Genomic DNA, 27,478 nt, shown 5'->3' on the forward strand with positions numbered 1-27,478 from the left:
CTCGAGGCGACTGCAGTTAGCTGATATTTGGAGGAGCGGGGGCCAGATGTTCTATCCTCATTTTCTGCAGTGAACATGTTTGACAATGCAAATGGGCATGCTCACATGGGCATGCTCACAGGGGCATGCAGAAGAAAGATATATATGGCCAAATGCAACTCTCAGAAGCACAGCCACCAGTGGCTCAAGTGGTAAGTGCTTTGTCTTGCAATGTTGGAGACCTGAATTCTAATCCAATGTCCGGTGTCTCTTGGGTATTTTTTTTAATTAAAAAAAAATGTTTTTATTGAAAATGGGGATGGATTGCCCTGCGCGATCAGCCAACAGCTAATGCCCCTTCAATACCTGCGTTCCCACTAACAATTGTGCCTCTGTTTTCGGCACTCTGGCCTTGGTAACACCCATACACAAGCTTGTCTCTCTGGCCCCAACTGACTGGAAAAAACGGGTGTAAAAGGTGTAATCTACGGGTCATGGTTGATACCATAATTGCACTAGGACTCAAACAGGACACCTTCTCGAGGTGCTGTGATGTGACCACCGGCCCCTGCATAGCAAGCAAACCTGTATCAGCATCTCACCGGCAACTGAATGTGTCGCCTGCAGGCTACACATAGGAGGCTGCAGTAGGTGCATTAACCCATTGGGCTGTCGACCCTCCTTCCTCTGAGAGCAGGAAACTAAATTTCCATGTTGCTTTCCATTGGCACATTAGATCTCTGTTTCACCCCAAGTCAGAGGATGTTTTGCTTCACAGAGAGATGATAATCATTGTGAGGTGTGAGCCGCTAATAGCTAAGCAGGTCAGTTAAATCTTTGCTTTTGTCATTGGGGTGTATTGACATGCGCAGGGCAGTCCTCTGTCCTCTGCTACTGTATGGTTTCTTAATGCTGCTTGTTCATGATTTTTAAATGTAAACACTCTGCTCCCAAAAGTGAAAGATTTGAAAGACTCTTGCTGTAGCAAGCCTTTTCTACTCTTTGCCCTGGGGGTGAGATTGCAGAGGCGTAGGCAGGGTAGGGCCTGAGGGGAAAGGCCCACCCAAAATCTGTAAATGCCCACTCAGCAGCTCTGTGTGGGCATTTAAAGAGATTTTTGTCATTGCAGTGGGCCCAACTACATTAGCTTCAGACCCCATTTGCTAGAAAATCCTGGCTACGCCTCTGGTGCTTCCCAACTCAACAACCCATCACCCCTTCATCCCTTCTTACTCGCCTCACAGCACCTCCCATGCATCTTTTGTTGGTAGATTTCCTTCACGAGGCTTAGCTAGGCCTGCATTCCTTTTCAAAGGGCCATAGAAGAGAGTAAAAAAGGAGAAGGCATAATAGAGCGGGAAGTAGGTGAAAGACGAGGGGTCAGGGGGGTTGGCAGTAAAAGAAACAGGGCCTGGCCTGGCAGAGAGTTCGAAGTTAGGGAACAGAACAATGAGCGAGGGACAAGGAAAGATGTCTCAGGCATGTAGCTCTCTGAGTCTTCCCCACTGTGCCTGCAGAAAGAGACGTCCTATTCCTAGCTCTCTCCCAGATGGATACATTTGCCTGGAGAGCCCAAAATGAATGTCACTTAGGCAGAGGGCAAACACAGGGCAGCAGAGCAGGAACACCCCTTCATTTTACTATGCTCCCAGGTGGCTTCTGGGAGGCAAAAGGCATCAGTATTCCATCAACATCATCTTCACCTAGGCCACCGTCACTAAGGTTTATAAAGCAGGCTGTGACACTTTCTGGGGCCTAGGTGGCCAGGCCTACGTGGAAGAGCACAGATCCTAACCCTAAGTTGTGTGGGTGGCTTCACCAGAGGGGCTGCATAGGACATAGGGCTGTGCCCGTATGGGCTGTGGTCGCGTTTGGGAGCGTTAGGGACGCATGGAGGATGCAGGGCGCAGACCTCTGTCCGTTTTCCTCCAGGATTAGGCACTGGTTGTCAGTGGTGGAGCCAGCCACTCCACAATTGGGGAAGTTAAAGGCAGAAAGCAGCTCTCTCACCACCAGGGCAAAGAGTGGGAAAGGCTTGTTACAGCAAGAGTCTTTCAAATCTTTCACTTTTGAGAGCAGACTGTTTACATTTTAGAATCATGAACAAGCACCAATACGAAAGCGTACAGTAGCAGAGGGCATAAGACTGCTGCCCTGCGCATAACAATACACCCCAATGACAAGGTCAAAGATTTAACTGACCTGCTTAGCTATTAGTGGCTCACACCTCACAATGATTATCATCTCTCCGTGAAGCAAAACATCCTCTGAATTGGGGTGAAGGATAGATCTAATGTGCCAAAGTAAGTCAACATGGAAATGCAGTTTCCTGCTCTCAGAGGAAGGAGGGTCGACAGCCCAATGGGTTAATGCACCTACTGCAGCCTCCTATGTGTACCTTGCAGGCGACGCATTCAGTTGCTGGTGAGATGCTGATACAGGTTTGCTTGCTATGCAGGGGCCGGTGGTCACCTCACAGCACCTCGAGAAGGTGTGCTGTTTGAGTCCCAGTGCAATTATGGAATCAGCCATGACCCCCAGATTACACCTTTTCCCCTCGTTTTTTCCAGTCAGTTGGGGCCAGAGAGACAAGCTTGTGTATGGGTGTTACTAAGGCCAGAGTGCAGAATACAAAGGCACAACTGTTAGTGGGAACACATGTATTGAAGGGGCGTTAGCTGGTGGCTGATCGGGCAGGGCAATGCATCCCAATTTTCAATAAAAACATTTTTTTTAAATGAAATAAAAAATGCCCAAGAAATACCGGACGTTGGATTAGAACTCAGTTCTCCAGCATTGCAAGACCAAGGATTTAGAGCTTGAGCCACTGATTGCGATGCTTCCGAGGTTCGCTTTTGGGCATATATATCTTTCTCCTGCATGCCCCTGTGAGCATACCCATTTGCATTGTGAAACATGTTCACTGAAACCAAGAAGGATAGAACATCTGTCCCCTCTCCCCCGCTCCACCAAAGACCAGCTAACTGCAGTGGCCTAGAGGTTAAGTGCTTGCGTTACAGCGCTGGGGGCGCCTGGGTTCGAGTACTGCTTTCGGCACATAAACAGAATAGTTGGGTAATCTCCTTGTACAGTGGTGGGTACCCACACTCCTAAAAGGTTCAGTGGCTATGTAATGTAATGAGTTCCCTGGTAAAGGGAGGGTGGAAGAAAGCAGAGAAGCGGGATGTGGAGGCGAGGAAGTGGCCGGTAAATAAAGTTGGGGGAGGTAGGGCTGGATGAATGGGTCCCTGTGGAGAAGAGGAGGAGGGGGTAGGTCTATAGGGCATAAAGTGGGCCCTGGGGAGACAGCGAATAAGTCGGCCCTGGGAACGGTGTCATGGGGGGAAGAGGGCCCAGAATTGTGGAGGAATGGGTGTGTAAAGGAGGGTCCTAATGTGGGGAAAGGAGGCCCAGCGGAGAGGGTGTGGAATGGACCCCAACTGCCACTCTTTCTCACCACCACAATCCCACCTCTGCTTTCTTCCACCCTCCTTTTACCAGGGAACCTGCACCATATCCTTCTAGTCCTACCCCCACTCACCCAGACCTGCCCCCTCTCCACAGGGACCCATTCATCCAGCCCTACCACTCCCTCTAGCCTGCCCCACCTCCTCCTTTATTTACCCTGCGCCTCCTCAGCCCTGCCTCTCTGCTTTCTTCCACCCTCCCTTTTCCAAGGACCTCTTTTCATAACCACTGAACCTTTTAGAAGGAGTGTGGGTACCCACAACTGTACAAGGAGATTACGCAACTATTCCTTTTATGTGCCGAAAGCAGGACTTAAACCCATGCCCCCAACGCTGTAACGCAAGCACTTAACCTCGAGGCGACTGCAGTTAGCTGATATTTGGAGGAGCGGGGGCCAGATGTTCTATCCTCATTTTCTGCAGTGAACATGTTTGACAATGCAAATGGGCATGCTCACATGGGCATGCTCACAGGGGCATGCAGAAGAAAGATATATACGCCCAAATGCAACTCTCAGACACACAGCCACCAGTGGCTCAAGTGGTAAGTGCTTTGTCTTGCACTGTTGGAGACCTGAGTTCTAATCCAATGTCCGGTGTCTCTTGGGTAATTTTTTTAATTTAAAAAAAAATGTTTTTATTGAAAATGGGGATGGATTGCCCTGCGCGATCAGCCAACAGCTAATGCCCCTTCAATACCTGCCTTCCCACTAACAATTGTGCCTCTGTTTTCGGCACTCTGGCCTTGGTAACACCCATACACAAGCTTGTCTCTCTGGCCCCAACTGACTGGAAATAACGGGTGTAAAAGGTGTAATCTACGGGTCATGGTTGATACCATAATTGCACTAGGACTCAAACAGGACACCTTCTCGAGGTGCTGTGATGTGACCACCGGCCCCTGCATAGCAAGCAAACCTGTATCAGCATCTCACCGGCAACTGAATGTGTCGCCTGCAGGCTACACATAGGAGGCTGCAGTAGGTGCATTAACCCATTGAGCTGTCGACCCTCCTTCCTCTGAGAGCAGGAAACTAAATTTCCATGTTGCCTTCCATTGGCACATTAGATCTCTGTTTCACCCCTAGTCAGAGGATGTTTTGCTTCACAGAGAGATGATAATCATTGTGAGGTGTGAGCCGCTAATAGCTAAGCAGGTCAGTTAAATCTTTGCTTTTGTCATTGGGGTGTATTGACATGCGCAGGGCAGTCCTCTGTCCTCTGCTACTGTATGGTTTCTTAATGCTGCTTGTTCATGATTTTTAAATGTAAACACTCTGCTCCCAAAAGTGAAAGATTTGAAAGACTCTTGCTGTAGCAAGCCTTTTCTACTCTTTGCCCTGGGGGTGAGATTGCAGAGGCGTAGGCAGGGTAGGGCCTGAGGGGAAAGGCCCACCCAAAATCTGTAAATGCCCACTCAGCAGCTCTGTGTGGGCATTTAAAGAGATTTTTGTCATTGCAGTGGGCCCAACTACATTAGCTTCAGACCCCATTTGCTAGAAAATCCTGGCTACGCCTCTGGTGCTTCCCAACTCAACAACCCATCACCCCTTCATCCCTTCTTACTCGTCTCACAGCACCTCCCATGCATCTTTTGTTGGTAGATTTCCTTCACGAGGCTTAGCTAGGCCTGCATTCCTTTTCAAAGGGCCATAGAAGAGAGTAAAAAAGGAGAAGGCATAATAGAGCGGGAAGTAGGTGAAAGACGAGGGGTCAGGGGGGTTGGCAGTAAAAGAAACAGGGCCTGGCCTGGCAGAGAGTTCGAAGTTAGGGAACAGAACAATGAGCGAGGGACAAGGAAAGATGTCTCAGGCATGTAGCTCTCTGAGTCTTCCCCAATGTGCCTGCAGAAAGAGACGTCCTATTCCTAGCTCTCTCCCAGATGGATACATTTGCCTGGAGAGCCCAGAATGAATGTCACTTAGGCAGAGGGCAAACACAGGGCAGCAGAGCAGGAACACCCCTTCATTTTACTATGCTCCCAGGTGGCTTCTGGGAGGCAAAAGGCATCAGTATTCCATCAACATCATCTTCACCTAGGCCACCGTCACTAAGGTTTATAAAGCAGGCTGTGACACTTTCTGGGGCCTAGGTGGCCAGGCCTACGTGGAAGAGCACAGATCCTAACCCTAAGTTGTGTGGGTGGCTTCACCAGAGGGGCTGCATAGGACATAGGGCTGTGCCCGTATGGGCTGTGGTCGCGTTTGGGAGCGTTAGGGACGCATGGAGGATGCAGGGCGCAGACATCTGTCAGTTTTCCTCCAGGATTAGGCACTGGTTGTCAGTGGTGGAGCCAGCCACTCCACAATTGGGGAAGTTAAAGGCAGAAAGCAGCTCTCTCACCGCCAGGGCAAAGAGTGGGAAAGGCTTGTTACAGCAAGAGTCTTTCAAATCTTTCACTTTTGAGAGCAGACTGTTTACATTTTAGAATCATGAACAAGCACCAATACGAAAGCGTACAGTAGCAGAGGGCATAAGACTGCTGCCCTGCGCATAACAATACACCCCAATGACAAGGTCAAAGATTTAACTGACCTGCTTAGCTATTAGTGGCTCACACCTCACAATGATTATCATCTCTCCGTGAAGCAAAACATCCTCTGAATTGGGGTGAAAGATAGATCTAATGTGCCAAAGTAAGTCAACATGGAAATGCAGTTTCCTGCTCTCAGAGGAAGGAGGGTCGACAGCCCAATGGGTTAATGCACCTACTGCAGCCTCCTATGTGTACCTTGCAGGCGACACATTCAGTTGCTGGTGAGATGCTGATACAGGTTTGCTTGCTATGCAGGGGCCGGTGGTCACCTCACAGCACCTCGAGAAGGTGCGCTGTTTGAGTCCCAGTGCAATTATGGAATCAGCCATGACCCCCAGATTACACCTTTTCCCCTCGTTTTTTCCAGTCAGTTGGGGCCAGAGAGACAAGCTTGTGTATGGGTGTTACTAAGGCCAGAGTGCAGAATACAAAGGCACAACTGTTAGTGGGAACACATGTATTGAAGGGGCGTTAGCTGTTGGCTGATCGGGCAGGGCAATGCATCCCAATTTTCAATAAAAACATTTTTTTTAAATGAAATAAAAAATGCCCAAGAAATACCGGACGTTGGATTAGAACTCAGGTCTCCAGCATTGCAAGACCAAGGATTTAGAGCTTGAGCCACTGATTGCCATGCTTCCGAGGTTCGCTTTTGGGCATATATATCTTTCTCCTGCATGCCCCTGTGAGCATACCCATTTGCATTGTGAAACATGTTCACTGAAACCAAGAAGGATAGAACATCTGTCCCCTCTCCCCCGCTCCACCAAATACCAGCTAACTGCAGTGGCCTAGAGGTTAAGTGCTTGCGTTACAGCGCTGGGGGCGCCTGGGTTCGAGTACTGCTTTCGGCACATAAACAGAATAGTTGGGTAATCTCCTTGTACAGTGGTGGGTACCCACACTCCTAAAAGGTTCAGTGGCTATGTAATGTAATGAGTTCCCTGGTAAAGGGAGGGTGGAAGAAAGCAGAGAAGCGGGATGTGGAGGCGAGGAAGTGGCCGGTAAATAAAGTTGGGGGAGGTAGGGCTGGATGAATGGGTCCCTGTGGAGAAGAGGAGGAGGGGGTAGGTCTATAGGGCATAAAGTGGGCACTGGGGAGACAGCGAATAAGTCGGCCCTGGGAATGGTGTCATGGGGGGAAGAGGGCCCAGAATTGTGGAGGAATGGGTGTGTAAAGGAGGGTCCTAATGTGGGGAAAGGAGGCCCAGCGGAGAGGTTGTGGAATGGACCCCAACTGCCACACTTTCTCACCACCACAGTCCCACCTCTACTTTCTTCCACCCTCCTTTTACCAGGGAACCTGCACCATATCCTTCTAGTCCTACCCCCACTCACCCAGACCCGCCCCCTCTCCACAGGGACCCATTCATCCAGCCCTACCACTCCCTCTAGCCTGCCCCACCTCCTCCTTTATTTACCCTGCGCCTCCTCAGCCCTGCCTCTCTGCTTTCTTCCACCCTCCCTTTTCCAAGGACCTCTTTTCATAACCACTGAACCTTTTAGAAGGAGTGTGGGTACCCACAACTGTACAAGGAGATTACGCAACTATTCCTTTTATGTGCCGAAAGCAGGACTTAAACCCATGCCCCCAACGCTGTAACGCAAGCACTTAACCTCGAGGCGACTGCAGTTAGCTGATATTTGGAGGAGCGGGGGCCAGATGTTCTATCCTCATTTTCTGCAGTGAACATGTTTGACAATGCAAATGGGCATGCTCACATGGGCATGCTCGCAGGGGCATGCAGAAGAAAGATATATATGGCCAAATGCAACTCTCAGAAGCACAGCCACCAGTGGCTCAAGTGGTAAGTGCTTTGTCTTGCAATGTTGGAGACCTGAGTTCTAATCCAATGTCCGGTGTCTCTTGGGTATTTTTTTTAATTAAAAAAAAATGTTTTTATTGAAAATGGGGATGGATTGCCCTGCGCGATCAGCCAACAGCTAATGCCCCTTCAATACCTGCGTTCCCACTAACAATTGTGCCTCTGTTTTCGGCACTCTGGCCTTGGTAACACCCATACACAAGCTTGTCTCTCTGGCCCCAACTGACTGGAAATAACGGGTGTAAAAGGTGTAATCTACGGGTCATGGTTGATACCATAATTGCACTAGGACTCAAACAGGACACCTTCTCGAGGTGCTGTGATGTGACCACCGGCCCCTGCATAGCAAGCAAACCTGTATCAGCATCTCACCGGCAACTGAATGTGTCGCCTGCAGGCTACACATAGGAGGCTGCAGTAGGTGCATTAACCCATTGAGCTGTCGACCCTCCTTCCTCTGAGAGCAGGAAACTAAATTTCCATGTTGCCTTCCATTGGCACATTAGATCTCTGTTTCACCCCAAGTCAGAGGATGTTTTGCTTCACAGAGAGATGATAATCATTGTGAGGTGTGAGCCGCTAATAGCTAAGCAGGTCAGTTAAATCTTTGCTTTTGTCATTGGGGTGTATTGACATGCGCAGGGCAGTCCTCTGTCCTCTGCTACTGTATGGTTTCTTAATGCTGCTTGTTCATGATTTTTAAATGTAAACACTCTGCTCCCAAAAGTGAAAGATTTGAAAGACTCTTGCTGTAGCAAGCCTTTCCTACTCTTTGCCCTGGGGGTGAGAGTGCAGAGGCGTAGGCAGGGTAGGGCCTGAGGGGAAAGGCCCACCCAAAATCTGTAAATGCCCACTCAGCAGCTCTGTGTGGGCATTTAAAGAGATTTTTGTCATTGCAGTGGGCCCAACTACATTAGCTTCAGACCCCATTTGCTAGAAAATCCTGGCTACGCCTCTGGTGCTTCCCAACTCAACAACCCATCACCCCTTCATCCCTTCTTACTCGTCTCACAGCACCTCCCATGCATCTTTTGTTGGTAGATTCCCTTCACGAGGCTTAGCTAAGCCTGCATTCCTTTTCAAAGGGCCATAGAAGAGAGTAAAAAAGGAGAAGGCATAATAGAGCGGGAAGTAGGTGAAAGATGAGGGGTCAAGGGGGTTGGCAGTAAAAGAAACAGGGCCTGGCCTGGCAGAGAGTTCGAAGTTAGGCAACAGAACAATGAGCGAGGGACAAGGAAAGATGTCTCAGGCATGTAGCTCTCTGAGTCTTCCCCACTGTGCCTGCAGAAAGAGACGTCCTATTCCTAGCTCTCTCCCAGATGGATACATTTGCCTGGAGAGCCCAGAATGAATGTCACTTAGGCAGAGGGCAAACACAGGGCAGCAGAGCAGGAACACCCCTTCATTTTACTATGCTCCCAGGTGGCTTCTGGGAGGCAAAAGGCATCAGTATTCCATCAACATCATCTTCACCTAGGCCACCGTCACTAAGGTTTATAAAGCAGGCTGTGACACTTTCTGGGGCCTAGGTGGCCAGGCCTACGTGGAAGAGCACAGATCCTAACCCTAAGTTGTGTGGGTGGCTTCACCAGAGGGGCTGCATAGGACATAGGGCTGTGCCCGTATGGGCTGTGGTCGCGTTTGGGAGCGTTAGGGACGCATGGAGGATGCAGGGCGCAGACCTCTGTCCGTTTTCCTCCAGGATTAGGCACTGGTTGTCAGTGGTGGAGCCAGCCACTCCACAATTGGGGAAGCTAAAGGCAGAAAGCAGCTCTCTCACCGCCAGGGCAAAGAGTGGGAAAGGCTTGTTACAGCAAGAGTCTTTCAAATCTTTCACTTTTGAGAGCAGACTGTTTACATTTTAGAATCATGAACAAGCACCAATACGAAAGCGTACAGTAGCAGAGGGCATAAGACTGCTGCCCTGCGCATAACAATACACCCCAATGACAAGGTCAAAGATTTAACTGACCTGCTTAGCTATTAGTGGCTCACACCTCACAATGATTATCATCTCTCCGTGAAGCAAAACATCCTCTGAATTGGGGTGAAAGATAGATCTAATGTGCCAAAGTAAGTCAACATGGAAATGCAGTTTCCTGCTCTCAGAGGAAGGAGGGTCGACAGCCCAATGGGTTAATGCACCTACTGCAGCCTCCTATGTGTACCTTGCAGGCGACACATTCAGTTGCTGGTGAGATGCTGATACAGGTTTGCTTGCTATGCAGGGGCCGGTGGTCACCTCACAGCACCTCGAGAAGGTGCGCTGTTTGAGTCCCAGTGCAATTATGGAATCAGCCATGACCCCCAGATTACACCTTTTCCCCTCGTTTTTTCCAGTCAGTTGGGGCCAGAGAGACAAGCTTGTGTATGGGTGTTACTAAGGCCAGAGTGCAGAATACAAAGGCACAACTGTTAGTGGGAACACATGTATTGAAGGGGCGTTAGCTGTTGGCTGATCGGGCAGGGCAATGCATCCCAATTTTCAATAAAAACATTTTTTTAAATGAAATAAAAAATGCCCAAGAGATACCGGACATTGGATTAGAACTCAGGTCTCCAGCATTGCAAGACCAAGGATTTACAGCTTGAGCCACTGATTGCCATGCTTCCGAGGTTCGCTTTTGGGCATATATATCTTTCTCCTGCATGCCCCTGTGAGCATACCCATTTGCATTGTGAAACATGTTCACTGAAACCAAGGAGGATAGAACATCTGTCCCCTCTCCCCCGCTCCACCAAATACCAGCTAACTGCAGTGGCCTAGAGGTTAAGTGTTTGCGTTACAGCGCTGGGGGCGCCTGGGTTCGAGTACTGCTTTCGGCACATAAACAGAATAGTTGGGTAATCTCCTTGTACAGTGGTGGGTACCCACACTCCTAAAAGGTTCAGTGGCTATGTAATGTAATGAGTTCCCTGGTAAAGGGAGGGTGGAAGAAAGCAGAGAAGCGGGATGTGGAGGCGAGGAAGTGGCCGGTAAATAAAGTAGGGGGAGGTAGGGCTGGATGAATGGGTCCCTGTGGAGAAGAGGAGGAGGGGGTAGGTCTATAGGGCATAAAGTGGGTCCTGGGGAGACAGCGAATAAGTCGGCCCTGGGAACGGTGTCATGGGGGGAAGAGGGCCCAGAATTGTGGAGGAATGGGTGTGTAAAGGAGGGTCCTAATGTGGGGAAAGGAGGCCCAGCGGAGAGGGTGTGGAATGGACCCCAACTGCCACACTTTCTCACCACCACAGTCCCACCTCTGCTTTCTTCCACCCTCCTTTTACCAGGGAACCTGCACCATATCCTTCTAGTCCTGCCCCCACTCACCCAGACCCGCCCCCTCTCCACAGGGACCCATTCATCCAGCCCTACCACTCCCTCTAGCCTGCCCCACCTCCTCCTTTATTTACCCTGCACCTCCTCAGCCCTGCCTCTCTGCTTTCTTCCACCCTCCCTTTTCCAAGGACCTCTTTTCATAACCACTGAACCTTTTAGAAGGAGTGTGGGTACCCACAACTGTACAAGGAGATTACGCAACTATTCCTTTTATGTGCCGAAAGCAGGACTTAAACCCATGCCCCCAACGCTGTAACGCAAGCACTTAACCTCGAGGCGACTGCAGTTAGCTGATATTTGGAGGAGCGGGGGCCAGATGTTCTATCCTCATTTTCTGCAGTGAACATGTTTGACAATGCAAATGGGCATGCTCACATGGGCATGCTCACAGGGGCATGCAGAAGAAAGATATATATGGCCAAATGCAACTCTCAGAAGCACAGCCACCAGTGGCTCAAGTGGTAAGTGCTTTGTCTTGCAATGTTGGAGACCTGAGTTCTAATCCAATGTCCGGTGTCTCTTGGGTATTTTTTTTAATTAAAAAAAAATGTTTTTATTGAAAATGGGGATGGATTGCCCTGCGCGATCAGCCAACAGCTAATGCCCCTTCAATACCTGCGTTCCCACTAACAATTGTGCCTCTGTTTTCGGCACTCTGGCCTTGGTAACACCCATACACAAGCTTGTCTCTCTGGCCCCAACTGACTGGAAAAAACGGGTGTAAAAGGTGTAATCTACAGGTCATGGGTGATACCATAATTGCACTAGGACTCAAACAGGACACCTTCTCGAGGTGCTGTGATGTGACCACCGGCCCCTGCATAGCAAGCAAACCTGTATCAGCATCTCACCGGCAACTGAATGTGTCGCCTGCAGGCTACACATAGGAGGCTGCAGTAGGTGCATTAACCCATTGGGCTGTCGACCCTCCTTCCTCTGAGAGCAGGAAACTAAATTTCCATGTTGCCTTCCATTGGCACATTAGATCTCTGTTTCACCCCAAGTCAGAGGATGTTTTGCTTCACAGAGAGATGATAATCATTGTGAGGTGTGAGCCGCTAATAGCTAAGCAGGTCAGTTAAATCTTTGCTTTTGTCATTGGGGTGTATTGACATGCGCAGGGCAGTCCTCTGTCCTCTGCTACTGTATGGTTTCTTAATGCTGCTTGTTCATGATTTTTAAATGTAAACACTCTGCTCCCAAAAGTGAAAGATTTGAAAGACTCTTGCTGTAGCAAGCCTTTTCTACTCTTTGCCCTGGGGGTGAGATTGCAGAGGCGTAGGCAGGGTAGGGCCTGAGGGGAAAGGCCCACCCAAAATCTGTAAATGCCCACTCAGCAGCTCTGTGTGGGCATTTAAAGAGATTTTTGTCATTGCAGTGGGCCCAACTACATTAGCTTCAGACCCCATTTGCTAGAAAATCCTGGCTACGCCTCTGGTGCTTCCCAACTCAACAACCCATCACCCCTTCATCCCTTCTTACTCGTCTCACAGCACCTCCCATGCATCTTTTGTTGGTAGATTTCCGTCACGAGGCTTAGCTAGGCCTGCATTCCTTTTCAAAGGGCCATAGAAGAGAGTAAAAAAGGAGAAGGCATAATAGAGCGGGAAGTAGGTGAAAGACGAGGGGTCAGGGGGGTTGGCAGTAAAAGAAACAGGGCCTGGCCTGGCAGAGAGTTCGAAGTTAGGGAACAGAACAATGAGCAAGGGACAAGGAAAGATGTCTCAGGCATGTAGCTCTCTGAGTCTTCCCCACTGTGCCTGCAGAAAGAGACGTCCTATTCCTAGCTCTCTCCCAGATGGATACATTTGCCTGGAGAGCCCAGAATGAATGTCACTTAGGCAGAGGGCAAACACAGGGCAGCAGAGCAGGAACACCCCTTCATTTTACTATGCTCCCAGGTGGCTTCTGGGAGGCAAAAGGCATCAGTATTCCATCAACATCATCTTCACCTAGGCCACCGTCACTAAGGTTTATAAAGCAGGCTGTGACACTTTCTGGGGCCTACGTGGCCAGGCCTACGTGGAAGAGCACAGATCCTAACCCTAAGTTGTGTGGGTGGCTTCACCAGAGGGGCTGCATAGGACATAGGGCTGTGCCCGTATGGGCTGTGGTCGCGTTTGGGAGCATTAGGGACGCATGGAGGATGCAGGGCGCAGACCTCTGTCCGTTTTCCTCCAGGATTAGGCACTGGTTGTCAGTGGTGGAGCCAGCCACTCCACAATTGGGGAAGTTAAAGGCAGAAAGCAGCTCTCTCACCGCCAGGGCAAAGAGTGGGAAAGGCTTGTTACAGCAAGAGTCTTTCAAATCTTTCACTTTTGAGAGCAGACTGTTTACATTTTAGAATCATGAACAAGCACCAATACGAAAACGTACAGTAGCAGAGGGCATAAGACTGCTGCCCTGCGCATAACAATACACCCCAATGACAAGATCAAAGATTTAACTGACCTGCTTAGCTATTAGTGGCTCACACCTCACAATGATTATCATCTCTCCGTGAAGCAAAACATCCTCTGAATTGGGGTGAAAGATAGATCTAATGTGCCAAAGTAAGTCAACATGGAAATGCAGTTTCCTGCTCTCAGAGGAAGGAGGGTCGACAGCCCAATGGGTTAATGCACCTACTGCAGCCTCCTATGTGTACCTTGCAGGCGACACATTCAGTTGCTGGTGAGATGCTGATACAGGTTTGCTTGCTATGCAGGGGCCGGTGGTCACCTCACAGCACCTCGAGAAGGTGTGCTGTTTGAGTCCCAGTGCAATTATGGAATCAGCCATGACCCCTAGATTACACCTTTTCCCCTCGTTTTTTCCAGTCAGTTGGGGCCAGAGAGACAAGCTTGTGTATGGGTGTTACTAAGGCCAGAGTGCAGAATACAAAGGCACAACTGTTAGTGGGAACACATGTATTGAAGGGGCGTTAGCTGTTGGCTGATCGGGCAGGGCAATGCATCCCAATTTTCAATAAAAACATTTTTTTTAAATGAAATAAAAAATGCCCAAGAAATACCGGACATTGGATTAGAACTCAGGTCTCCAGCATTGCAAGACCAAGGATTTAGAGCTTGAGCCACTGATTGCCATGCTTCCGAGGTTTGCTTTTGGGCATATATATCTTTCTCCTGCATGCCCCTGTGAGCATACCCATTTGCATTGTGAAACATGTTCACTGAAACCAAGGAGGATAGAACATCTGTCCCCTCTCCCCCGCTCCACCAAATACCAGCTAACTGCAGTGGCCTAGAGGTTAAGTGCTTGCGTTACAGCGCTGGGGGCGCCTGGGTTCGAGTACTGCTTTCGGCACATAAACAGAATAGTTGGGTAATCTCCTTGTACAGTGGTGGGTACCCACACTCCTAAAAGGTTCAGTGGCTATGTAATGTAATGAGTTCCCTGGTAAAGGGAGGGTGGAAGAAAGCAGAGAAGCGGGATGTGGAGGCGAGGAAGTGGCCGGTAAATAAAGTTAGGGGAGGTAGGGCTGGATGAATGGGTCCCTGTGGAGAAGAGGAGGAGGGGGTAGGTCTATAGGGCATAAAGTGGGCCCTGGGGAGACAGCGAATAAGTCGGCCCTGGGAACGGTGTCATGGGGGGAAGAGGGCCCAGAATTGTGGAGGAATGGGTGTGTAAAGGAGGGTCCTAATGTGGGGAAAGGAGGCCCAGCGGAGAGGGTGTGGAATGGACCCCAACTGCCACACTTTCTCACCACCGCAATCCCACCTCTGCTTTCTTCCACCCTCCTTTTACCAGGGAACCTGCACCATATCCTTCTAGTCCTACCCCCACTCACCCAGACCTGCCCCCTCTCCACAGGGACCCATTCATCCAGCCCTACCACTCCCTCTAGCCTGCCCCACCTCCTCCTTTATTTACCCTGCGCCTCCTCAGCCCTGCCTCTCTGCTTTCTTCCACCCTCCCTTTTCCAAGGACCTCTTTTCATAACCACTGAACCTTTTAGAAGGAGTGTGGGTACCCACAACTGTACAAGGAGATTACGCAACTATTCCTTTTATGTGCCGAAAGCAGGACTTAAACCCATGCCCCCAACGCTGTAACGCAAGCACTTAACCTCGAGGCGACTGCAGTTAGCTGATATTTGGAGGAGCGGGGGCCAGATGTTCTATCCTCATTTTCTGCAGTGAACATGTTTGACAATGCAAATGGGCATGCTCACATGGGCATGCTCACAGGGGCATGCAGAAGAAAGATATATATGGCCAAATGCAACTCTCAGAAGCACAGCCACCAGTGGCTCAAGTGGTAAGTGCTTTGTCTTGCAATGTTGGAGACCTGAGTTCTAATCCAATGTCCGGTGTCTCTTGGGTATTTTTTTTAATTAAAAAAAAATGTTTTTATTGAAAATGGGGATGGATTGCCCTGCGCGATCAGCCAACAGCTAATGCCCCTTCAATACCTGCGTTCCCACTAACAATTGTGCCTCTGTTTTCGGCACTCTGGCCTTGGTAACACCCATACACAAGCTTGTCTCTCTGGCCCCAACTGACTGGAAAAAACGGGTGTAAAAGGTGTAATCTACAGGTCATGGGTGATACCATAATTGCACTAGGACTCAAACAGGACACCTTCTCGAGGTGCTGTGATGTGACCACCGGCCCCTGCATAGCAAGCAAACCTGTATCAGCATCTCACCGGCAACTGAATGTGTCGCCTGCAGGCTACACATAGGAGGCTGCAGTAGGTGCATTAACCCATTGGGCTGTCGACCCTCCTTCCTCTGAGAGCAGGAAACTAAATTTCCATGTTGCCTTCCATTGGCACATTAGATCTCTGTTTCACCCCAAGTCAGAGGATGTTTTGCTTCACAGAGAGATGATAATCATTGTGAGGTGTGAGCCGCTAATAGCTAAGCAGGTCAGTTAAATCTTTGCTTTTGTCATTGGGGTGTATTGACATGCGCAGGGCAGTCCTCTGTCCTCTGCTACTGTATGGTTTCTTAATGCTGCTTGTTCATGATTTTTAAATGTAAACACTCTGCTCCCAAAAGTGAAAGATTTGAAAGACTCTTGCTGTAGCAAGCCTTTTCTACTCTTTGCCCTGGGGGTGAGATTGCAGAGGCGTAGGCAGGGTAGGGCCTGAGGGGAAAGGCCCACCCAAAATCTGTAAATGCCCACTCAGCAGCTCTGTGTGGGCATTTAAAGAGATTTTTGTCATTGCAGTGGGCCCAACTACATTAGCTTCAGACCCCATTTGCTAGAAAATCCTGGCTACGCCTCTGGTGCTTCCCAACTCAACAACCCATCACCCCTTCATCCCTTCTTACTCGTCTCACAGCACCTCCCATGCATCTTTTGTTGGTAGATTTCCGTCACGAGGCTTAGCTAGGCCTGCATTCCTTTTCAAAGGGCCATAGAAGAGAGTAAAAAAGGAGAAGGCATAATAGAGCGGGAAGTAGGTGAAAGACGAGGGGTCAGGGGGGTTGGCAGTAAAAGAAACAGGGCCTGGCCTGGCAGAGAGTTCGAAGTTAGGGAACAGAACAATGAGCAAGGGACAAGGAAAGATGTCTCAGGCATGTAGCTCTCTGAGTCTTCCCCACTGTGCCTGCAGAAAGAGACGTCCTATTCCTAGCTCTCTCCCAGATGGATACATTTGCCTGGAGAGCCCAGAATGAATGTCACTTAGGCAGAGGGCAAACACAGGGCAGCAGAGCAGGAACACCCCTTCATTTTACTATGCTCCCAGGTGGCTTCTGGGAGGCAAAAGGCATCAGTATTCCATCAACATCATCTTCACCTAGGCCACCGTCACTAAGGTTTATAAAGCAGGCTGTGACACTTTCTGGGGCCTACGTGGCCAGGCCTACGTGGAAGAGCACAGATCCTAACCCTAAGTTGTGTGGGTGGCTTCACCAGAGGGGCTGCATAGGACATAGGGCTGTGCCCGTATGGGCTGTGGTCGCGTTTGGGAGCATTAGGGACGCATGGAGGATGCAGGGCGCAGACCTCTGTCCGTTTTCCTCCAGGATTAGGCACTGGTTGTCAGTGGTGGAGCCAGCCACTCCACAATTGGGGAAGTTAAAGGCAGAAAGCAGCTCTCTCACCGCCAGGGCAAAGAGTGGGAAAGGCTTGTTACAGCAAGAGTCTTTCAAATCTTTCACTTTTGAGAGCAGACTGTTTACATTTTAGAATCATGAACAAGCACCAATACGAAAGCGTACAGTAGCAGAGGGCATAAGACTGCTGCCCTGCGCATAACAATACACCCCAATGACAAGATCAAAGATTTAACTGACCTGCTTAGCTATTAGTGGCTCACACCTCACAATGATTATCATCTCTCCGTGAAGCAAAACATCCTCTGAATTGGGGTGAAAGATAGATCTAATGTGCCAAAGTAAGTCAACATGGAAATGCAGTTTCCTGCTCTCAGAGGAAGGAGGGTCGACAGCCCAATGGGTTAATGCACCTACTGCAGCCTCCTATGTGTACCTTGCAGGCGACACATTCAGTTGCTGGTGAGATGCTGATACAGGTTTGCTTGCTATGCAGGGGCCGGTGGTCACCTCACAGCACCTCGAGAAGGTGTGCTGTTTGAGTCCCAGTGCAATTATGGAATCAGCCATGACCCCTAGATTACACCTTTTCCCCTCGTTTTTTCCAGTCAGTTGGGGCCAGAGAGACAAGCTTGTGTATGGGTGTTACTAAGGCCAGAGTGCAGAATACAAAGGCACAACTGTTAGTGGGAACACATGTATTGAAGGGGCGTTAGCTGTTGGCTGATCGGGCAGGGCAATGCATCCCAATTTTCAATAAAAACATTTTTTTTAAATGAAATAAAAAATGCCCAAGAAATACCGGACATTGGATTAGAACTCAGGTCTCCAGCATTGCAAGACCAAGGATTTAGAGCTTGAGCCACTGATTGCCATGCTTCCGAGGTTTGCTTTTGGGCATATATATCTTTCTCCTGCATGCCCCTGTGAGCATACCCATTTGCATTGTGAAACATGTTCACTGAAACCAAGGAGGATAGAACATCTGTCCCCTCTCCCCCGCTCCACCAAATACCAGCTAACTGCAGTGGCCTAGAGGTTAAGTGCTTGCGTTACAGCGCTGGGGGCGCCTGGGTTCGAGTACTGCTTTCGGCACATAAACAGAATAGTTGGGTAATCTCCTTGTACAGTGGTGGGTACCCACACTCCTAAAAGGTTCAGTGGCTATGTAATGTAATGAGTTCCCTGGTAAAGGGAGGGTGGAAGAAAGCAGAGAAGCGGGATGTGGAGGCGAGGAAGTGGCCGGTAAATAAAGTTGGGGGAGGTAGGGCTGGATGAATGGGTCCCTGTGGAGAAGAGGAGGAGGGGGTAGGTCTATAGGGCATAAAGTGGGCCCTGGGGAGACAGCGAATAAGTCGGCCCTGGGAACGGTGTCATGGGGGGAAGAGGGCCCAGAATTGTGGAGGAATGGGTGTGTAAAGGAGGGTCCTAATGTGGGGAAAGGAGGCCCAGCGGAGAGGGTGTGGAATGGACCCCAACTGCCACACTTTCTCACCACCGCAATCCCACCTCTGCTTTCTTCCACCCTCCTTTTACCAGGGAACCTGCACCATATCCTTCTAGTCCTACCCCCACTCACCCAGACCTGCCCCCTCTCCACAGGGACCCATTCATCCAGCCCTACCACTCCCTCTAGCCTGCCCCACCTCCTCCTTTATTTACCCTGCGCCTCCTCAGCCCTGCCTCTCTGCTTTCTTCCACCCTCCCTTTTCCAAGGACCTCTTTTCATAACCACTGAACCTTTTAGAAGGAGTGTGGGTACCCACAACTGTACAAGGAGATTACGCAACTATTCCTTTTATGTGCCGAAAGCAGGACTTAAACCCATGCCCCCAACGCTGTAACGCAAGCACTTAACCTCGAGGCGACTGCAGTTAGCTGATATTTGGAGGAGCGGGGGCCAGATGTTCTATCCTCATTTTCTGCAGTGAACATGTTTGACAATGCAAATGGGCATGCTCACATGGGCATGCTCACAGGGGCATGCAGAAGAAAGATATATATGGCCAAATGCAACTCTCAGAAGCACAGCCACCAGTGGCTCAAGTGGTAAGTGCTTTGTCTTGCAATGTTGGAGACCTGAGTTCTAATCCAATGTCCGGTGTCTCTTGGGTATTTTTTTAATTAAAAAAAATGTTTTTATTGAAAATGGGGATGGATTGCCCTGCGCGATCAGCCAACAGCTAATGCCCCTTCAATACCTGCGTTCCCACTAACAATTGTGCCTCTGTTTTCGGCACTCTGGCCTTGGTAACACCCATACACAAGCTTGTCTCTCTGGCCCCAACTGACTGGAAAAAACGGGTGTAAAAGGTGTAATCTACGGGTCATGGTTGATACCATAATTGCACACGGACTCAAACAGGACACCTTCTCGAGGTGCTGTGATGTGACCACCGGCCCCTGCATAGCAAGCAAACCTGTATCAGCATCTCACCGGCAACTGAATGTGTCGCCTGCAGGCTACACATAGGAGGCTGCAGTAGGTGCATTAACCCATTGGGCTGTCGACCCTCCTTCCTCTGAGAGCAGGAAACTAAATTTCCATGTTGCCTTCCATTGGCACATTAGATCTCTGTTTCACCCCAAGTCAGAGGATGTTTTGCTTCACAGAGAGATGATAATCATTGTGAGGTGTGAGCCGCTAATAGCTAAGCAGGTCAGTTAAATCTTTGCTTTTGTCATTGGGGTGTATTGACATGCGCAGGGCAGTCCTCTGTCCTCTGCTACTGTATGGTTTCTTAATGCTGCTTGTTCATGATTTTTAAATGTAAACACTCTGCTCCCAAAAGTGAAAGATTTGAAAGACTCTTGCTGTAGCAAGCCTTTTCTACTCTTTGCCCTGGGGGTGAGATTGCAGAGGCGTAGGCAGGGTAGGGCCTGAGGGGAAAGGCCCACCCAAAATCTGTAAATGCCCACTCAGCAGCTCTGTGTGGGCATTTAAAGAGATTTTTGTCATTGCAGTGGGCCCAACTACATTAGCTTCAGACCCCATTTGCTAGAAAATCCTGGCTACGCCTCTGGTGCTTCCCAACTCAACAACCCATCACCCCTTCATCCCTTCTTACTCGTCTCACAGCACCTCCCATGCATCTTTTGTTGGTAGATTTCCTTCACGAGGCTTAGCTAGGCCTGCGTTCCTTTTCAAAGGGCCATAGAAGAGAGTAAAAAAGGAGAAGGCATAATAGAGCGGGAAGTAGGTGAAAGACGAGGGGTCAGGGGGGTTGGCAGTAAAAGAAACAGGGCCTGGCCTGGCAGAGAGTTCGAAGTTAGGGAACAGAACAATGAGCGAGGGACAAGGAAAGATGTCTCAGGCATGTAGCTCTCTGAGTCTTCCCCACTGTGCCTGCAGAAAGAGACGTCCTATTCCTAGCTCTCTCCCAGATGGATACATTTGCCTGGAGAGCCCAGAATGAATGTCACTTAGGCAGAGGGCAAACACAGGGCAGCAGAGCAGGAACACCCCTTCATTTTACTATGCTCCCAGGTGGCTTCTGGGAGGCAAAAGGCATCAGTATTCCATCAACATCATCTTCACCTAGGCCACCGTCACTAAGGTTTATAAAGCAGGCTGTGACACTTTCTGGGGCCTAGGTGGCCAGGCCTACGTGGAAGAGCACAGATCCTAACCCTAAGTTGTGTGGGTGGCTTCACCAGAGGGGCTGCATAGGACATAGGGCTGCGCCCGTATGGGCTGTGGTCGCGTTTGGGAGCGTTAGGGACGCATGGAGGATGCAGGGCGCAGACATCTGTCCGTTTTCCTCCAGGATTAGGCACTGGTTGTCAGTGGTGGAGCCAGCCACTCCACAATTGGGGAAGTTAAAGGCAGAAAGCAGCTCTCTCACCGCCAGGGCAAAGAGTGGGAAAGGCTTGTTACAGCAAGAGTCTTTCAAATCTTTCACTTTTGAGAGCAGACTGTTTACATTTTAGAATCATGAACAAGCACCAATACGAAAGCGTACAGTAGCAGAGGGCATAAGACTGCTGCCCTGCGCATAACAATACACCCCAATGACAAGGTCAAAGATTTAACTGACCTGCTTAGCTATTAGTGGCTCACACCTCACAATGATTATCATCTCTCCGTGAAGCAAAACATCCTCTGAATTGGGGTGAAAGATAGATCTAATGTGCCAAAGTAAGTCAACATGGAAATGCAGTTTCCTGCTCTCAGAGGAAGGAGGGTCGACAGCCCAATGGGTTAATGCACCTACTGCAGCCTCCTATGTGTACCTTGCAGGCGACACATTCAGTTGCTGGTGAGATGCTGATACAGGTTTGCTTGCTATGCAGGGGCCGGTGGTCACCTCACAGCACCTCGAGAAGGTGTGCTGTTTGAGTCCCAGTGCAATTATGGAATCAGCCATGACCCCCAGATTACACCTTTTCCCCTCGTTTTTTCCAGTCAGTTGGGGCCAGAGAGACAAGCTTGTGTATGGGTGTTACTAAGGCCAGAGTGCAGAATACAAAGGCACAACTGTTAGTGGGAACACATGTATTGAAGGGGCGTTAGCTGTTGGCTGATCGGGCAGGGCAATGCATCCCAATTTTCAATAAAAACATTTTTTTTAAATGAAATAAAAAATGCCCAAGAGATACCGGACATTGGATTAGAACTCAGGTCTCCAGCATTGCAAGACCAAGGATTTACAGCTTGAGCCACTGATTGCCATGCTTCCGAGGTTCGCTTTTGGGCATATATATCTTTCTCCTGCATGCCCCTGTGAGCATACCCATTTGCATTGTGAAACATGTTCACTGAAACCAAGGAGGATAGAACATCTGTCCCCTCTCCCCCGCTCCACCAAATACCAGCTAACTGCAGTGGCCTAGAGGTTAAGTGCTTGCGTTACAGCGCTGGGGGCGCCTGGGTTCGAGTACTGCTTTCGGCACATAAACAGAATAGTTGGGTAATCTCCTTGTACAGTGGTGGGTACCCACACTCCTAAAAGGTTCAGTGGCTATGTAATGTAATGAGTTCCCTGGTAAAGGGAGGGTGGAAGAAAGCAGAGAAGCGGGATGTGGAGGCGAGGAAGTGGCCGGTAAATAAAGTAGGGGGAGGTAGGGCTGGATGAATGGGTCCCTGTGGAGAAGAGGAGGAGGGGGTAGGTCTATAGGGCATAAAGTGGGCCCTGGGGAGACAGCGAATAAGTCGGCCCTGGGAACAGTGTCATGGGCGGAAGAGGGCCCAGAATTGTGGAGGAATGGGTGTGTAAAGGAGGGGCCTAATGTGGGGAAAGGAGGCCCAGCGGAGAGGGTGTGGAATGGACCCCAACTGCCACACTTTCTCACCACCACAGTCCCACCTTTGCTTTCTTCCACCTTCCTTTTACCAGGGAACCTGCACCATATCCTTCCAGTCCTACCCCCACTCACCCAGACCCGCCCCCTCTCCACAGGGACCCATTCATCCAGCCCTATCACTCCCTTTAGCCTGCCCCACCTCCTTCTTTATTTACCCTGCGCTTCCTCAGTCCTGCCTCTCTGCTTTCTTCCACCCTCCCTTTTCCAAGGACCTCTTTTCATAACCACTGAACCTTTTAGAAGGAGTGTGGGTACCCACAACTGTACAAGGAGATTACGCAACTATTCCGTTTATGTGCCGAAAGCAGGACTTAAACCCATGCCCCCAACACTGTAATGCAAGCACTTAACCTCGAGGCGACTGCAGTTAGCTGATATTTGGAGGAGCGGGGGCCAGATGTCCTATCCTCATTTTCTGCAGTGAACATGTTTGACAATGCAAATGGGCATGCTCACATGGGCATGCTCACAGGGGCATGCAGAAGAAAGATATATACGCCCAAATGCAACTCTCAGAAGTACAGCCACCAGTGGCTCAAGTGGTAAGTGCTTTGTCTTGCAATGTTGGAGACCTGTGTTCTAGTCCGGTGTCTCTTGGGTATTTTTTTTAATTTAAAAAAAAATGTTTTTATTGAAAATGGGGATGGATTGCCCTGCGCGATCAGCCAACAGCTAATGCCCCTTCAATACCTGTGTTCCCACTAACAGTTGTGCCTCTGTTTTCGGCACTCTGGCCTTGGTAACACCCATACACAAGCTTGTCTCTCTGGCCCCAACTGACTGGAAAAAACGGGTGTAAAAGGTGTAATCTACGGGTCATGGTTGATACCATAATTGCACTAGGACTCAAACAGGACACCTTCTCGAGGTGCTGTGATGTGACCACCGGCCCCTGCATAGCAAGCAAACCTGTATCAGCATCTCACCGGCAACTGAATGTGTCGCCTGCAGGCTACACATAGGAGGCTGCAGTAGGTGCATTAACCCATTGGGCTGTCGACCCTCCTTCCTCTGAGAGCAGGAAACTAAATTTCCATGTTGCCTTCCATTGGCACATTAGATCTCTGTTTCACCCCAAGTCAGAGGATGTTTTGCTTCATAGAGAGATGATAATCATTGTGAGGTGTGAGCCACTAATAGCTAAGCAGGTCAGCTAAATCTTTGCTTTGTCATTGGGGTGTATTGACATGCGCAGGGCAGTCCTCTGTCCTCTGCTACTGTATGGTTTCTTAATGCTGCTTGTTCATGATTTTTAAATGTAAACACTCTGCTCCCAAAAGTGAAAGATTTGAAAGACTCTTGCTGTAGCAAGCCTTTCCTACTCTTTGCCCTGGGGGTGAGAGTGCAGAGGCGTAGGCAGGGAAGGGCCTGAGGGGAAAGGCCCACCCAAAATCTGTAAATGCCCACTCAGCAGCTCTGTGTGGGCATTTAAAGAGATTTTTGTCATTGCAGTGGGCCCAACTACATTAGCTTCAGACCCCATTTGCTAGAAAATCCTGGCTACGCCTCTGGTGCTTCCCAACTCAACAACTCATCACCCCTTCAGCCCTTCTTACTCGTCTCACAGCACCTCCCATGCATCTTTTGTTGGTAGATTTCCTTCATGAGGCTTAGCTAGGCCTGCATTCCTTTTCAAACGGCCATAGAAGAGAGTAAAAAAGGAGAAGGCATAATAGAGCGGGAAGTAGGTGAAAGACGAGGGGTCAGGGGGGTTGGCAGTAAAAGAAACAGGGCCTGGCCTGGCAGAGAGTTAGAAGTTAGGGAACAGAACAATGAGCGAGGGACAAGGAAAGATGTCTCAGGCATGTAGCTCTCTGAGTTTTCCCCACTGTGCCTGCAGAAAGAGACGTCCTATTCCTAGCTCTCTCCCAGATGGATACATTTGCCTGGAGAGCCCAGAATGAATGTCACTTAGGCAGAGGGCAAACACAGGGCAGCAGAGCAGGAACACCCCTTCATTTTACTATGCTCCCAGGTGGCTTCTGGGAGGCAAAAGGCATCAGTATTCCATCAACATCATCTTCACCTAGGCCACCGTCACTAAGGTTTGTAAAGCAGGCTGTGACACTTTCTGGGGCCTAGGTGGCCAGGCCTATGTGGAAGAGCAGAGATCCTAACCCTAGGCTGTGTGGGTGGCTTCACCAGAGGGGCTGCATAGGACATAGGGCTGTGCCCGTATGGGCTGTGGTCGCGTTTGGGAGCGTTAGGGCTGCATGGAGGACGCAGGGCGCAGACCTCTGTCCGTTTTCCTCCAGGATTAGGCACTGGTTGTCAGTGGTGGAGCCAGCCACTCCACAATTGGGGAAGTTAAAGGCAGAAAGCAGCTCTCTCACCGCCAGGGCAAAGAGTGGGAAAGGCTTGTTACAGCAAGAGTCTTTCAAATCTTTCACTTTTGAGAGCAGACTGTTTACATTTTAGAATCATGAACACGCACCAATACGAAAGCGTACAGTAGCAGAGGGCATAAGACTGCTGCCCTGCGCATAACAATACACCCCAATGACAAGGTCAAAGATTTAACTGACCTGCTTAGCTATTAGTGGCTCACACCTCACAATGATTATCATCTCTCCGTGAAGCAAAACATCCTCTGAATTGGGGTGAAAGATAGATCTAATGTGCCAAAGTTAGTCAACATGGAAATGCAGTTTCCTGCTCTCAGAGGAAGGAGGGTCGACAGCCCAATGGGTTAATGCACCTACTGCAGCCTCCTATGTGTACCTTGCAGGCGACACTTTCAGTTGCTGGTGAGATGCTGATACAGGTTTGCTTGCTATGCAGGGGCCGGTGGTCACCTCACAGCACCTCGAGAAGGTGTGTTGTTTGAGTCCCAGTGCAATTATGGAATCAGCCATGACCCCCAGATTACACCTTTTCCCCTCGTTTTTTCCAGTCAGTTGGGGCCAGAGAGACAAGCTTGTGTATGGGTGTTACTAAGGCCAGAGTGCAGAATACAAAGGCACAACTGTTAGTGGGAACACATGTATTGAAGGGGCGTTAGCTGTTGGCTGATCGGGCAGGGCAATGCATCCCAATTTTCAATAAAAACATTTTTCTTAAATGAAAAAAACATGCCTAAGAGATACCGCACATTGGATTAGAACTCAGGTCTCCAGCATTGCAAGACCAAGGATATACAGCTTGAGCCACTGATTGCCATGCTGCCGAGGGTCGCTTTTGGGCGTATATATCTTTCTCCTGCATGCCCCTGTGAGCATACCCATTTGCATTGTGAAACATGTTCACTGAAGCCAAGGAGGATAGAACATCTGTCCCGAGTCACCCCCTCCACCAAATACCAGCTAACTGCAGTGGCCTAGAGGTAAGTGCTTGCGTTACAGCACTGGGGGGTGGGGCCTGGGTTCGAGTACTGCTTTCGGCACATAAACAGAATAGTTGGGTAATCTCCTTGTACAGTGGTGGGTACCCACACTCCTAAAAGGTTCAGTGGCTATGTAATGTAATGAGTTCCCTGGTAAAGGGAGGGTGGAAGAAAGCAGAGAAGCGGGATGTGGAGGTGAGAAAGTAGCCGGTAAATAAAGTAGGGGGAGGTAGGGCTGGATGAATGGGTCCCTGTGGAGAAGAGGAGGAGGGGGTAGGTCTAGAGGGCATAAAGTGGGACCTGGGGAGACAGTGAATAAGTCGGCCCTGGGAACGGTGTCATGGGGGGAAGAGGGCCCAGAATTGTAGAGGAATGGGTGTGTAAAGGAGGGTCCTAATGTGGGGAAAGGAGGCCCAGCGGAGAGGGTGTGGAATGGACCCCAACTGCCACACTTTCTCACCACCACAGTCCCACCTTTGCTTTCTTCCACCCTCCTTTTACCAGGGAACCTGCACCATATCCTTCTAGTCCTACCCCCACTCACCCAGACCCGCCCCCTCTCAACAGGGACCCATTCATCCAGCCCTACCACTCCCTTTAGCCTGCCCCACTTCCTCCTTTATTTACCCTGCGCTTCCTCAGTCCTGCCTCTCTGCTTTCTTCCACCCTCCCTTTTCCAAGGACCTCTTTTCATAACCACTGAACCTTTTAGAAGGAGTGTGGGTACCCACAACTGTACAAGGAGATTATGCAACTATTACATTTATGTGCCGAAAGCAGGACTTAAACCCATGCCCCCAATGCTGTAATGCAAGCACTTAACCCCGAGGCGACTGCAGTTAGCTGATATTTGGAGGAGCGGGGGCCAGATGTTCTATCCTCATTTTCTGCAGTGAACATGTTTGACAATGCAAATGGGCATGCTCACATGGGCATGCTCACAGGGGCATGCAGAAGAAAGATATATACGCCCAAATGCAACTCTCAGAAGCACAGCCACCAGTGGCTCAAGTGGGGAGTGCTTTGTCTTGCAATGTTGGAGACCTGAGTTTTAATCCAATGTCCAGTGTCTCTTGGGTATTTTTTTTAATTAAAAAAAAATGTTTTTATTGAAAATGGGGATGGATTGCCCTGCACGATCAGCCAACAGCTAATGCCCCTTCAATACCTGCGTTCCCACTAACAGTTTTGCCTCTGTTTTCGGCACTCTGGCCTTGGTAACACGAATACACAAGCTTGTCTCTCTGGCCCCAACTGACTGGAAAAAACGGGTGTAAAAGGTGTAATCTACGGGTCATGGTTGATACCATAATTGCACTAGGACTCAAACAGGACACCTTCTCGAGGTGCTGTGATGTGACCGCCGGCCCCTGCATAGCAAGCAAACCTGTATCAGCATCTCACCGGCAACTGAATGTGTCGCCTGCAGGCTACACATAGGAGGCTGCAGTAGGTGCATTAATCCATTGGGCTGTCGACCCTCCTTCCTCTGAGAGCAGGAAACTAAATTTCCATGTTGCCTTCCATTGGCACATTAGATCTCTGTTTCACCCCAAGTCAGAGGATGTTTTGCTTCACAGAGAGATGATAATCATTGTGAGGTGTGAGCCACTAATAGCTAAGCAGGTCAGTTAAATCTTTGCTTTTGTCATTGGGGTGTATTGACATGCGCAGGGCAGTCCTCTGTCCTCTGCTACTGTATGGTTTCTTAATGC

The sequence above is a fragment of the Ambystoma mexicanum genome, chromosome 3q, assembly GCF_040938575.1.
Source record: "Ambystoma mexicanum isolate Mex_15411 chromosome 3q, UKY_AmexF1_1, whole genome shotgun sequence".
Taxonomy (NCBI): domain Eukaryota; kingdom Metazoa; phylum Chordata; class Amphibia; order Caudata; family Ambystomatidae; genus Ambystoma; species Ambystoma mexicanum.